This window comes from Mobula birostris, chromosome 9, assembly GCF_030028105.1.
Source record: "Mobula birostris isolate sMobBir1 chromosome 9, sMobBir1.hap1, whole genome shotgun sequence".
Classification (NCBI taxonomy): domain Eukaryota; kingdom Metazoa; phylum Chordata; class Chondrichthyes; order Myliobatiformes; family Myliobatidae; genus Mobula; species Mobula birostris.
The window spans coordinates 98,701,987-98,715,757 of record NC_092378.1 but is presented as its reverse complement, the minus strand read 5'-3'; positions in this window follow the sequence as shown (position 1 = coordinate 98,715,757).

Here is a 13,771-nt window from a genome sequence, read left to right as displayed (position 1 = left end):
GTGATTTCCTCTGTGTTCAGGTGAATCCAGAACAAGGGGCACTATATTCAGGTTAGAGTGCAGCCATTCAGCAGTGGAATCAGGGAGCCTCCCTTACAGAGTGCAGTGAAAATTGAGACACAGGACTTAGAAGTGTGAGGGCATTAGAAGTCACTGGAAATGTTCACATTTAACATCAGTAGATTCAAGGGGTATGGAGCAAGGAAGAGTGAATGCTGTTTAACCATTAAATGATGGCGCAATCCCAAACTTACTCTCGTTGCTGTGAAGGATATTTTTCCCAGTTGTGTCCTTTAGTCAATAGTGTTGGATTGGAAACCTCACTGATGTTTTCTGCTTCAAGTTCAAGTGTAATTGTCATTCAACCATACACATGAATACAGCCAAATGTTCCTCCAGGACCAAGGTACAGAACACAATACCAACAGTCATACACAGCACAAATAGTTACAATAGCAGAAATACTTCCAGTCACTATATATATATATAGCCCAAGTCCCTATCATTGCCTGTAGATTCCTTGCTTATCGGAGCTTAGCAGATTGCTCTCTCCTCACACACCATAATGCACTGATCAATCCTGGGAGCCGGCAGGGGTTGAAGGGGTGTGGGGAGAGGCAGCATTTAGTGTCTTTAAGTCTCTCTGTTCCCGTGTGCAGGCATACGTGATGCTGTTACTTCCTAGACATGTGAAATATTGATGTCCCATATCAGATATCTCTCTAAAGCTGAGTTAACAGCCATCTGCAGTAATATTGTACTGATAGGTCTAACAGCCCCTCTTATTGTGTAACACTTGGCGCGGAGCACGTATAAATGTGAAGATCGATTTCATAGTTGTCCTCGTTACAAACTGATTATCATGTGTACAAGGTTTGCTCAAACTCTGGTCACAGCCCATGGCTAGTAAAATGAACAAACTGGCCTAAAACCTTACACCTTTAAACAAATCCCTAGTCCTGAAACAGAACTACTTGACCACAGGCTCTACATTTGATGGCACTGAGTGGAGATGAATGACCATAAGGAATGCATTGTTCATGTGCCTTGTACTTTGGGATGCTGTGGAAAACCCCTTTAAATATTCCCGTGGGTCTTATCACAAGCCTTTATGGATGTATTGGGATTTAGTCTCTGTCCCTGCTTTAGAAGTGCTGTAATTGATTAAAGCAAATGAAGGCCAGATCATTCCATTGTTGATCACATTTTTTCAGTTATTTTATGCTTAAAGTTTATTTTGCCTCTGGTGAGGAGTGAATTAATGACATAATTATGCAGTGACTGCCCTTTGTGTTTGAATGCCATCTTTCATCTTTGCTCAATAATTCCCAGGATTTTTTTGACAAAGCAGGTGCCTCGAAGGGGCCTCCTCCCGTGAGAATTTTTCAGGAATTCCACAGATAATCCTCTAGCCTTTCCATTTCCTATCCTCTCGGTGACACTTCCTCTGATCCCTAGATTGTCTGGGTCACCATGTCATCCCAGCACAGCAGGGTCAATATTTGGTAAGTCCCTGCTGATCTAGCATTGCTGACAATGGGAGTTTAAGTGTGGATACTGAGGATGTGGCCAGACAGTTCTGAGAATGCCCTCTGCTCATTCCGAGGTCAGATATTTAAGGGGTTGTGTTCCCTGTTAGTATCTCATCAGTTGCAGATCAATGACTTCAAAAGACTATTGGCATAAGTACTTTCACCCTGGTCAAGTCTGAACTACTGATGAATTTCTAGGTTACAGGCACAATCCCTTCAGCATGCCATTTAGAATATGACAGCAACTGATTCCTTGCAGCCCAGCAATTCAATGCTTATTTAGCATGGAGACACATGACTGGGAAACAGGACTTGGTCCCATCAGGTCCATACAACCATAGCATTTGTTTACACCAATCCTATTCTAACCCCATTTTACTTTGCTATCAAAACCCCAACCCCAGATTCTACCCATTATCTATACACATTTTTTTTTACAATGGCTCCCAACTCCCAAATAGCCATCCCCACCACCCCATCCACCAAGTGGAAGGACCCTGGGGCACCTGGAGCAAATATGATACTGAGGCGGTAGATGAATGCTGGTCAGGTGGTATGTTGGTCAGAGCAATATCAGATAGACATTCACCTTGGTAAATGGGAGCTGATGCATTTTAAGGAGATCTAATAGGGTAGGATACACTGAAAGAATGATGGGTCCTTTGTAAGCATTAAAGACGAAAGGAAACTTTGTGACCAAATCCAAAAAAATCCTGATGGTGGCAATACAGGTGGAAAGGGTGATAATGAAGAAGTCATATGGCATGCTTGCTTTTGTTAGCTAGAATAGTGGAGAATGAAGATCATGGTGCAAATTTATCAAATGTTGGTTTAGCCTCAGATGGAGTATTGTGTGCAATTCTGGTCACCACACTGTAGAAACAATGTGATTGCTGTGGAGAGAGTGCAGAGGAAATTCAACGGGATGTTGCCAAGGATGGAATATTTCACTTCTTATGAGAAACTGGATAGGCTAGGCTGAAGTACAGGTGTCCAAGTTTATGAGAGGCATAGAGAGAGGTCAAATAGTGAGAAACTTTTCCCAAAGGAGGATGATTTAGCAGCACTCCTGCAACAATTATCTACAAAATGCACTGCAGCAACTCACAAATTCTTCCAAAGACTGCTTTCTAAATGGGCAGCATCTACAGTTAAAAAGCCAGGGGAAGTAGGCGCTTGGAAACACCACTATTCCTCATTTTCCATCCAAGACCCACAATTGATCCTTCATTGATCCTTCATTGTCAATGGGTCTGAATTTTGGAACTCATTTAGAATAGCACCAGAAGAGATTTGTGTGTGTAGATAAGGCAGCTTACCACTACCATCCAGGGGAACTTAGAGGTGGGCAATAAATGCTTTACAAACCATCCAGACAGAATAAGACAATTGTTAAATGATTCAGCGCCAGTAACTGTGTGCTGTTAAAATCAGGAGATCTTGCAAACTAATAAGATATTGAAAAGAGTATTTATAATGTGAGAGATGAAACTTGCATTTCTGCAACACTTTAAGATATAAGACCATAAGACGTAGGGGTGTAATTAGGCCATTTGACTCATCATGCCTGATTTATCATCCCTCTCAATGCTATTCTCCTGCCGTCTCCCTGTTACGCCTTTGACACCCTTACTAAACAAGAACCTATCAACCTCCACTTTAAATATACCCAATGGCTTGGCCTTCCCAACCATCTGTGGCAGTTAATTCCACCGATTTACTACCATCTAGTGAAAGAAATTCCTCCTCATCTCTGTTCTAAATGGATGTCCCTCTATTCTGAGGCTGTGCCCTCTGGTACTCCCAACATTTACTCTATTCTAGGCCTTTCAATATTCCATAAGCTTCAATAAGATCCTCCCTCATTCTTCTAAACTCCAGTGAGTACGTTGGGACCCAAAACTGCTCATAGTACAGTCTGACCAATGCATTATAAAACCGCAGTTACCTCCTTGCTCTTATATTCTAGTCCTCTCAAAATGAATGCTAACATTGCATTGGCTTTCCTCACTACAAATTCACCCTGCAAGTTAACCTTTAGGGAATTCTGCAGAAGGGCTCCCAAGTCCCTTTGCATCTCTGATTGTTGAATTTCTCCCTCTTTAGAAAATAGTCTACACCTTTTTTCCTTCTACCAAAGTGCATGACCATACACTTCTTTACATTAAATTCCATCGGCTACTTCTTTGCTCATTCTTCTAATCTGTCTAAGTTCTTTTGCAAAATCCCTGCTTTCAGCACTATCTTCCCGTCCACCTACCTTTGTAACATCTACAAACATGGCCACAAAGCCATCAATTTCGACATACAATGTGAAAAGAAGCAGTCCCAACACCGACCCTTGTGGAACACCACTGGTCAATGGCAGCCAACTAGAATAGGCCCCATTTACTCCCAAAGTTTGCCTCCTGTCAGACAGTCAGTCTTCTATCCATGCTAGTATCTTCTGTAATACCAAGGCTCTTATCTTGATTAGCAGCCTTGTGTGCAGCACCTTTTGAAAGGCTTTCAGAAAATCCAAGTAAACATCATCCACTGACTCTCTTTTGTCTATCCTGCTTATTATGTACTCAAAGAATTCCAAATGATTTATCAGGGAAGATCTCCACTTAAGGAAACCATGCTGACTTTGGCTTATTTTATTATTTGCCTCCAAATACGCTGAAACCTCATCCTAAAGGGACTCCTACGTTTCACAACCACTGAAGTCAAGCTAACTGCTTTCTTTTGCCTCCCTCCCTTCTTAAAGAGTGGAGTGACATTTGCAATTTTCCAGTCCTCTGAACCATTTTTGAATCTAGTATGTCTTGAAAGATCATTACAAATGCCTCCACAATCTCTTCAGCCATTTCCTTCAGAACCCTGGGGGTTCAGCTTCCCAAGCACCTTCTCCATATTAATAACAACTGCACTTATTCTTGCTCCCTGATGCTCTCAATTTTCTGGCATACTGCTAGTGTCTTCTGCCGTAAAAACTGATGGAAGATTGAAAGATACTTATTAAATTTGTCCACCATTTCTTTGTTTCCCCATTAATTACTCTCCAGTGTAATTTTCAAGCAGTTTGATACCTACTCTTGTCTTTCTTTTACTCTTTATATAGCTGAAGAAAAAACTTTTGGTGTCCTATTTTATATTATTAGCTAGCTTACCTTCATATCTTATATTCTCTCTCCTTATGGCTTTTTAATTGCCTTATTTTGGTTTTTAAAAGCTTCCCAATCCTCAAACTTCCTACTAATTGTTGCTATATCATATGCTCTCTCTTTGTCAGCCACGGTTGCCTCATTTTCCCTTTGGAATACTTCTTCATCTTTGGGATGTACCTATCCTGTTCCTTCCAATTGCCCCCAGAAACTCCATCTATTGCTGTTCTGCCATCATCCCTGCTAGTGTTCCCTTCTATTCAACTTTGGCCAACTCCGTCCTTATGTCTCTGTAACTCTCTTTACTCCTCTGTGATACTGACACATCTGACTTTATCTTCTCCCACTCAAACTACAAGATGAATTCTATCATATTATGATCACTGCCTCCAAAGAGCTCCTTTACCTTAGGTTCTCAAATCGAATCTGGTTCATTACATAACATCCAATCTAGAATTGCCTTTCCCCTAGCGGGCTCAACCACAAGCTGCTCTAAAAAGCCATCTTGTAGGCATTCTACAAATTACCTCTCTTGGGATCCAACATCCACCTGATTTTCCCAAACTATCTCCATATTGAAATGCCCCATGAACACTGTAACATTGCCCCTTTTGAATGACTTTTCTATCTCCCATTGTAACTTGCAGTCCACATTCTGGCTACTGTTTGAAGGCTTGTATATAACTTCCATCACAGCCTTTTTATCCTTGCAGTTTCTAAACTCACCCACGAGGATCCTATATTTTCCAATCCTATGTCACCTCTTTCTCTGGATTTTATTTCACTTATTACCAATAGAGCCACCCCACACCCTCAGCCTACCTGCCTTTCCTTTCCATAAAATGAATATCCTTGTATGTTAAACACCCGATTATGATCTTCCTTCAGCAATGACTCAGTGATATCCACATTGTCATATATGCCAATCTCCAACTGCGATACAGATCATTTACCTTATTCCATATACTATGTGCATTGAATTATGACACCTTCAGTCCTGTATTCATCATCCTTTTCTACTTTTCCCACCACATTGCACTTCAACTCATCCCGCTGACTGCAATTTTGCCCTACCATCTGCCTGTCCTTCTCACTGCTCACTGTATCTATGTCTATACCAACTGGCCCGTCCTCAGGTCTATCACCCCGGTTCCCATACCCATGCCAAATTAGTTTAAACCCTCCCCAACAGCTCTAGCAAATCTGTCTGAAATAATATTTCTCCCCCTCTGGTTCTGATGTAACCTGTCCTTTTTGTACAGGTCATACCTTTCCCCAAAGATATCCCAATGATCCAGGAATCTGAAACCCTGCCCCCTCCCCCAATTCCTTAGCCATGCATTCCTTAGCCAAATCATTCTAATCTTACCCTCACTTTTCTTGATATCAAGATGTTTAATTATTAACGTTGAAGTTGGTATGTGATCTTCACCCAGCAACAGGACAATGTCAAATAGATTCAGATCATCTTCTGTTGTGCCAATGATAGTTGGGGGATGAATATTATTTGTACACTGGGGACAGCTTCCCTGCTCTTCCTCCAAATAGTGGCATGGCCAAGTGGGACTTCTTTTGCAAGAGTTAGTACCTCTTGACTATTTAGTACTTCTGGAACCATGTTCCATCAGAACTGTTTAGAATTTCAGGTGGTGTTATGCATTTATACCACTGGAGTCAAGCTTGAAGACTTGCAACATTCAAATCAGGTGACCCTTTACAATAAATTGAGATAGCTTTGTCAAGCTATCTGAGAAGCTAAGAGACAATTTTGGTCTAAAACTGAGTCCTGGTCCAGCTATCAGTTATAGCAGGCTGTACATGCTACAAGAGGCTACAAAATGAGGCCAGCATCATCGCCAACAAAAGCAGATCTTGTCCTGTTGAGCTTAATACATTCTGTGTGCATTTTGAACAGAAGGGAATGGGGAAGTCACCACTCCTCATTCCCTTCTGTTCAAAATGTGCAACAGTGTCCTGAGCATCTGAAACCAAAGCCACCATTGTGGATGTAAGATTAGTCTTCTGGAGAATGACCCCATGGAAAGCATCTGACTTGGATGGTGTCCCTGGCTGTATCCTTAGATTCTGTGCAGATCAGCTGGCAGGGGTACTTGCAGACATTTTTAACATCTGCCTGGTTCAATTTGTGGTTCCCATTTGATTTAAAAAGACCACTACCATCCTGGTACCCATGAAAAATAAAATAATATATCATAATGAACACTGACTAGTGGCTCTGAATCGACCATCATGAAGTACTTTGAGAGGTTGGTCATGGCACACATCAACTCCAGCTTTCCAGCCATGATTACTTCAAACACTGGTGCTCCACAAGGTTGTATCCCCAATCCTCTAGTCTACTTCTGGTACACTCTGGACTGTGCTCCCAATTACTACTCTAACTTTATCTACAAGTTTGTAGGTGATACCACTGTGGTGGGTCATATCTCAGATAACCATGAGTCAGAGTACAGGAAGGACATAGAGGGCCCAGTAACATGTTAGCATGACACCAACCTTTCCCTCAATGTCCACAAGAGTGCTTCTGACTACATCAATGGTGTTGAGGTTGAGCAGGTCAAGAGCTCCAAGCCTCTAGGTGTGAGCATCGCAATAGCCCGCCCTGGTCCGACCATGGCCAAGATAGCTTACCAATGCCTTTATTTCCTTAGGAGACTAAAGAAATTTGGCATGTCCCCATCAACCCTTACCAAATTTTATTGATGCACATAGAAAACATCCTATCTGGAAGCACAACAGCTTGGTATGGCAAGTGCTCCGCACATGACTGCAAGAAACTGCAGACAACTGTGGACGCGGCAACTCCCATGAAATGCTGGAAGGGCTCAGGAAGGCTGACAGCATCTATGGAGTGGAATAAACAGTTGATGTTTCGAGCCAAGAGGCTTCAACAGAAATGGAATGCGGACACGGTTCGGAACATCAGAGAAATCAGCCTCCCATCAATGGACTCCACCCATACCTCAATGCTACTGTAAATCAGACAGCAAAATCAAAAACCTCACCCACTCGTGAACTTCTCTCCTCTCCTTTCTTCCATCAGGCAGAAGACACAAAGGCATTAAAGCATGTACCACCAAGACCTAGGACACTTCCCACTCTGCTACTATCTGACAATTCAGCAGATAGCTCTTCATATTGTACTGCCTATCACACAGACAGCTAGGATGTAGTATCTATGGTTGACCCCAGTCAGTGGAGGGCCTCATGTGACAATTGAATGGTTCCCAGTGTGATAAGATGGGCCACTGACTCCACATTCTATGTTGTTATTATGTTGAACCTTATTGTTTACCTGAAACTGCACTTTCTCTGTAGCTGTTACACTTTATTCTGCATTCTATTAGTACGTTACCTTGTTCTACCTCAATGCACTGTGTAATGAATTGATCTGATGAACATTATGCAAGAGCTTTTCACTGTATCTCAACGCACATGACAATAAACCAGTTTCAACTGCAAATCACCCACTCTCATCTCCACCAGCCAGTGCTACCAATATTCAGTATAAAATCAGCTGACTGACGATTCCCAGCAGCCTTCCCAATGGTCATCTGCCGTGCACCTGACCTCACCCATAAGATCTGAGGAATGGAATTTTCAGCCATGTCTCCTATTATCTGTCGGTTAATTTTCTGGGGTCAACTGTTAAAAGCTTATACTTTGAACCATGACCCTGGTCCTTGTCACTTAATGGAGTCAGCTGCTAATAGATGAAAATAAATTAAATAGTTTCATAAAATCTGGGCAATAGTTGGGATCTATAACCTATTTAGTTACAATCCTGAGCTTTATTTGTTTCATGTCCACTTTTGTCCTGCTGAATCCTTCATCTGCTGCTCTTCATGAGCAGAATGACTTTAGAATGCTTTATATTACAGAAGACAAAGCCACAACGAGGTTAAGTAAAAGGAAGATGAAAGTGGAATATCTCTGAAGAACAACAAAATGTATGACTTATAATTTCCTTATCAGAATGGAAGTACGTGTCAAGATGGAGGAAACTAGTAAGAGCTTTGTGAGGGAACGTTGGCTGCAGAGGGTAGGGTCGAGAATAAGATGAATAAATGCTTTAAATCTGCCGATGATTATTGTGGTGGAGAGTGAGGAAAATGTCATGGAGCTTTCAAACGGACATACTGCAGAGCCTTGGAAACAAGTCAACCAAAAAGAAAATGGAAGCGACTGGAGTCTCCACATTCCTCTGGGTAAAGGCATAGTCCATAGTTGAGTTGGAGCTATTGGTCTCCATGCTGAGGGTATTGGTCAAATGTTACTGGTGACAGCATCCTCGAGCCTGGTCACTCTATTGTTGATATCAAAGTCTCTTGACTGTGACAGTGGAGTAATCTACAAGGCTTGTCACTGTTAGCACTGTTCATGAGATTCCAGTTTGGTTTCCTGATGCTTTTCTTCATGACCAGAATTAGAGTTTACAGGGCACAATTTCCAAATTTGCAAACGATGGAAAGATGTCCTGATGAAACGGACAAGTATGTTGAAAATGCTGAGAAATGTGAAGTATTATGTTGTAGTCAGATGGATGAGAAGAGGGAATGTAGACCGGAAACTACAATACAAGATGTACGAGAACAGAGAGAGATCAGGGCTATATGCATAACTTGTTCAAAGAGGCAGGGCAGGTTGAGCATGTGGTTAAAATAGCATAGGGTTCCTCAGCTTAATAAATAAAGAAACAGAGCACAGAGTAAGAAAGCCAGGGTGAAACTTTATAACACGCCAGTTCGGCTATATCTAGAGTACATCTTCCATAATACTGCATTTTAGGAATGATGTGAAGGGTTTGAGAGGGTGTAGAAGAGATTAAACAAATTAAATCCAGGGTTAAAGGACTTTAGTTATGGGGACAGACTGGAAAAGTTGAGGCTGTAAGGCCTCTGATATAGGTATTTAAACTCTTGAAAGGTACAAAGGATAAATAGAGACTAACTTTTCACAGTCATGGAGGATCAAGAATCTGGAGCCACAGAATGACGATAACTGGAAAATGACTCAAAGCTTACATGTAACAACAGTTTGGGGTTTAATAGGTACTGCCAGATGTAGTGGCGAGCTAGTTTCAATGATAAAAGCATTCAAAATGGATCTAGAAGGAAATATTTACAAGCTCATGGGGAGAAGATGGTGGGGCATGACTAGCTTGAATGCATTGGCATTGAGTCTGATAGGCTGAATAGTCTTCCTCTGACCTGTAAACATTTTGTTATTCTTTGACTCATTTGTGAGGAGTTTGTATGCTCTTCCCATGACCGGATGGGTCTCATCTGGGTGCTCTGCTTTCCTCTCACATTCCAAAGATGCACTGGTTACTAGGTTATTTGGTCACATAGGTAGTGTAAGCTCATTGGGGTGAATGGCCTACTAACATGCTGTATTTCAAAATAAATAAATAAATCTGTTGTAGACACTAAGTCAGAAAGTCAGTACACTATCTTCCAATGCTCTTTTCCACTTGGGTCTTCAGGTGTAGAGCTTCTGTGTGACTGTGTCCTGTCAGCAACCATACTCTCACTTCCTTTTAAATTCCACCTGGAGATTCAGCAGCCTGCCAGGTTTTACTCCACTCGTGTCTATTCAACTCTTATGCTGCTGCTACCCTGAGCCAGTGCTTGACCCTGTTGCTCTCCCTCACCACCTGATGTTTCTCACACAGGTGGTGCCATGCTGGTGGGAAGTCTGTAGTAGTGTAGTGGTTAAGCTATTGGACTTACAGCAGTAGACCCAAATCATTAGCCCCGATACAAGAGTTCAAATCCTACCCATTGGCAAGTGGGAAATTTGCATTAGCAGATTAAATGAACCTAGAGTTTAAAAGAAAAATAATTAATTTATAGTAATAATGAAGTCATTGAGCTGGTGTAAAAACCAATTGGTTCACTGTTGGCTGGCTTACCAATGTGCTCGACTTCTAATTGCCTCCTCAGTTCTGAGGTGTTTTAGGAATTAGAATGGAGATGTTGTCAGCAACACCCAGATCTTATGAATGAGAGAATGAGAAAACCTGCTGAGATTCCGCAATGACAAAAAGCTAGAAAAAGAAAACAAGGTTATGGTGAGAGTATTCACAGTGTGAGAGTGCTCAGCAGGCATGAGCATTGACTTTGATGGATTATTGCAAGGAGGGTAGAAAGTATTTTTAGCAGTTGGTCAGTTAATGTCCTCTGGCTACTTGGATTGCCCCTAGTTCCAAGAAGAACAGAATGTTCTCCTCAAGACTGGTCTCCATGGGGCAAGAAGGGTTTCTCCCCTGCTTGTTGGGAGATCTGCTAGGGGCAACTTTATCCTTCAAGATAAAAAAGGAATTTCAAGTCCAAGTGCCATTGCCACGTGACTGCCACTGTTCAGTTGCTGTGCCCAAGTGTGTGCTTGGAGAAGATTTTGATGGTAAGAATGAGGGTTAGGGTGGTTGAAGACATAACTACTATTGAGAGAGAGAGAAAGAGAGAGACAGTGCTGCCTTCAAGCGAGAGATATGTCATGATAGAAGGTTGGACAAAACCACTACAGAGGGATAGACAAGTCTGTGTATTTAAGCCAAGGGGTTTGCTGAGTATTTGAAGTCAGAGCTGTGTGTTACTGCTTTGGCAGGATGAGCGTGCAACAAGGCTAACCTTGTTAGAAGCAACAGAACACTCATTTTGAAAAGATGATAAAATCCCGGACTGCTCCCAGATCCCTCAAAGGTTCAAAGCTTCATTTTATTATCAAAGTATGTACACAGAATACAACTCTGTGATTTGTCATCTTCAGATAGACATGAAATACAGAAAAAACCAGGGACAATAGCATTAAGCCCCCAAACCCTCTCTTGCACACAAAAGACTAAAAGATCACTCACCAATGTCAACAAGAACATCAGGCTCCAAATCCCCAACCACGTCCTCTCCCCCAAAAAAAACACATCGTCCACCTACCAATCAGCAACAAGAAAGAAAACACAGAAAATTGAAGAATACTACAGTCCATAATCACGTATGTCTTGCGATGTTGAGAACATTCTTCGTTAGCATCAAGGACAGCCACAGCTCAAACTCAGTCCTTCTGTGGAGAGCAGCTGCTGACCAGTGGCCTTCATCTCCAACTTGCGATCTCCCGATGCGGTCTTCTATGGTAATGACTGCTGACCCAGCCTCTGGTGGGGAATGACCGCCATCTCGACCTCCTCTGCATTTGCCTTGATGTTTTAATCTTCCTCAACATTTTGATTGGCAAGAAATGGAATCAATCATGGCCCCACACCCTGCCTCTTGTCTTCTGCTCAAGACTGTCATGCTCGCAGTCCACTCCTGGACAGCAGAGCACTGGATCAGTTGATCGAACTCGAAACTGTAAGTCATAGGCTCCAACAGTTTTAAAACACAATTAAGATAAGGAGAATAAGTAGGGGACATAAAAAACATTGAAGTAATTGACTATCTGGTTAGATGTTGTCCAAGGAATCATTGTTCACTGGAGCCACCTTGACTGGAAAAATCCTTGACAACTGGATTGTGACAATGAATGTTCTGCTGGTGGGACTTTAACCTGACTTGCATCACTTCCAGACTTTAATGGGCAAGTTTCTTTTCTGGGTTGGAACATGCTGTCAATTAGCTTTAATGAGCTGTTGATACTGTGGGACTACTTAACACTTAAAGTCTGCTTCTCTTTCATGTTCCTCTTCTTCCTTCTCCTGCAGCCCCGAGTGACTTGCTTCCATTTCTGTTTTATGTGTTCTGATGTGCAGAATGAAGAAATGATTGACACTGCCGCAGGGGGAATAGTGTGGCCTGGTGTGGCAGGCAGGCGGTAGTTTTTTCAGGGCTGTTGTATGCTTATGATATGCACACTCAAGCTTCTCAGTGCCATCCCAATTTCTCCTTCACCACCTTGAGCCGTGAGATGCCAGATTCTCAGAAGAACATCTATGTTTTTTAAAGGAAGCTTTAAGACTATCCTTGAGTTATTACCTTCATTCACCTGGTGTTCTCTTCCCATGACTTCAAGAGTAGGGCAAAACGGGCACCCTAGGGTGCAGTAACAAGGTTAGCAGTAGATCATGCTTTCAAAACACACATAACATTTTTACAGGGGTGACAGTTGAATACGCCTTAGTTATAGCACCAGTGGAAACTAATGTGGACTACCCATGCAGGCTATTTGTGCTTAAAAACAAGCATTTTCACTTTTCTGCAATTCTGATGTATGCACTGCAGAATTGACCCTGTCTCTGTCCTCACAGGTTCTGTCTGACCCATCGAGTTTCCCTGCAACTTGTACTACAGATTTTCAGCAACTGCAATTCTTTGTTTCCTCTTTTAACTTGGAGTTCTTGTTTACATCAAGGAGACATGAAATGAAATACAAAATACTAGATTACTAGATGGCATAGCCCTCAGGATGAGAGTGGGAAGTTGAAAAGGGACGTGCGGAGTGCAGAGAGTGGGGGGTGCCAGTAATCCGATGCCAGGGGTGATCATGGACCCGAGGCGTTCAAGAGGCTTTTAGATAGACTCGTGGATATTCTGGAAATGGAGGGATATGGATTATGTGCAAACAGAAGGAATTAGTTTAGTTTGGAGCCATGCCTGACACAGACGTTGTGGGCTGAAGGCCTTTTCATTTGCTGCACTGCTCTATGTTCAATGTTAAGATCAAGTTGTTGCATTGTGCTATGCTACATGCTGTTGTACAGCCTTTAGAAATACCACATTGGGTTAAAAGGGATATTGCAGCATTAAATGTGTGTTCTATGTGGACAGCCGTCTCTCCATGCTGTGGGGTGGTGCTCTGTATATTTTTGCAACAGAGCCTCATCTGACTGCTCCAGATAATTGGTCACACTCTGGTGGGCTCATTGAACAAGTGTACACGTCAAATTACGAGAAGGTGAAAAAAATCTCTGGGCAGAACAGCTGTTGGTGAGTTCATCTCCTGCGAGGGCCTCAAGCCAGCTGTTGCTATCTGTATGTGTCAACGCTGCCCCGAATGGAGATTGATGGAAGTGAACATGTTCTTCAGGACGTCAGGTGGTGACTTCCTGTAATAAAACTTCCTTTGTGCCATTGATTT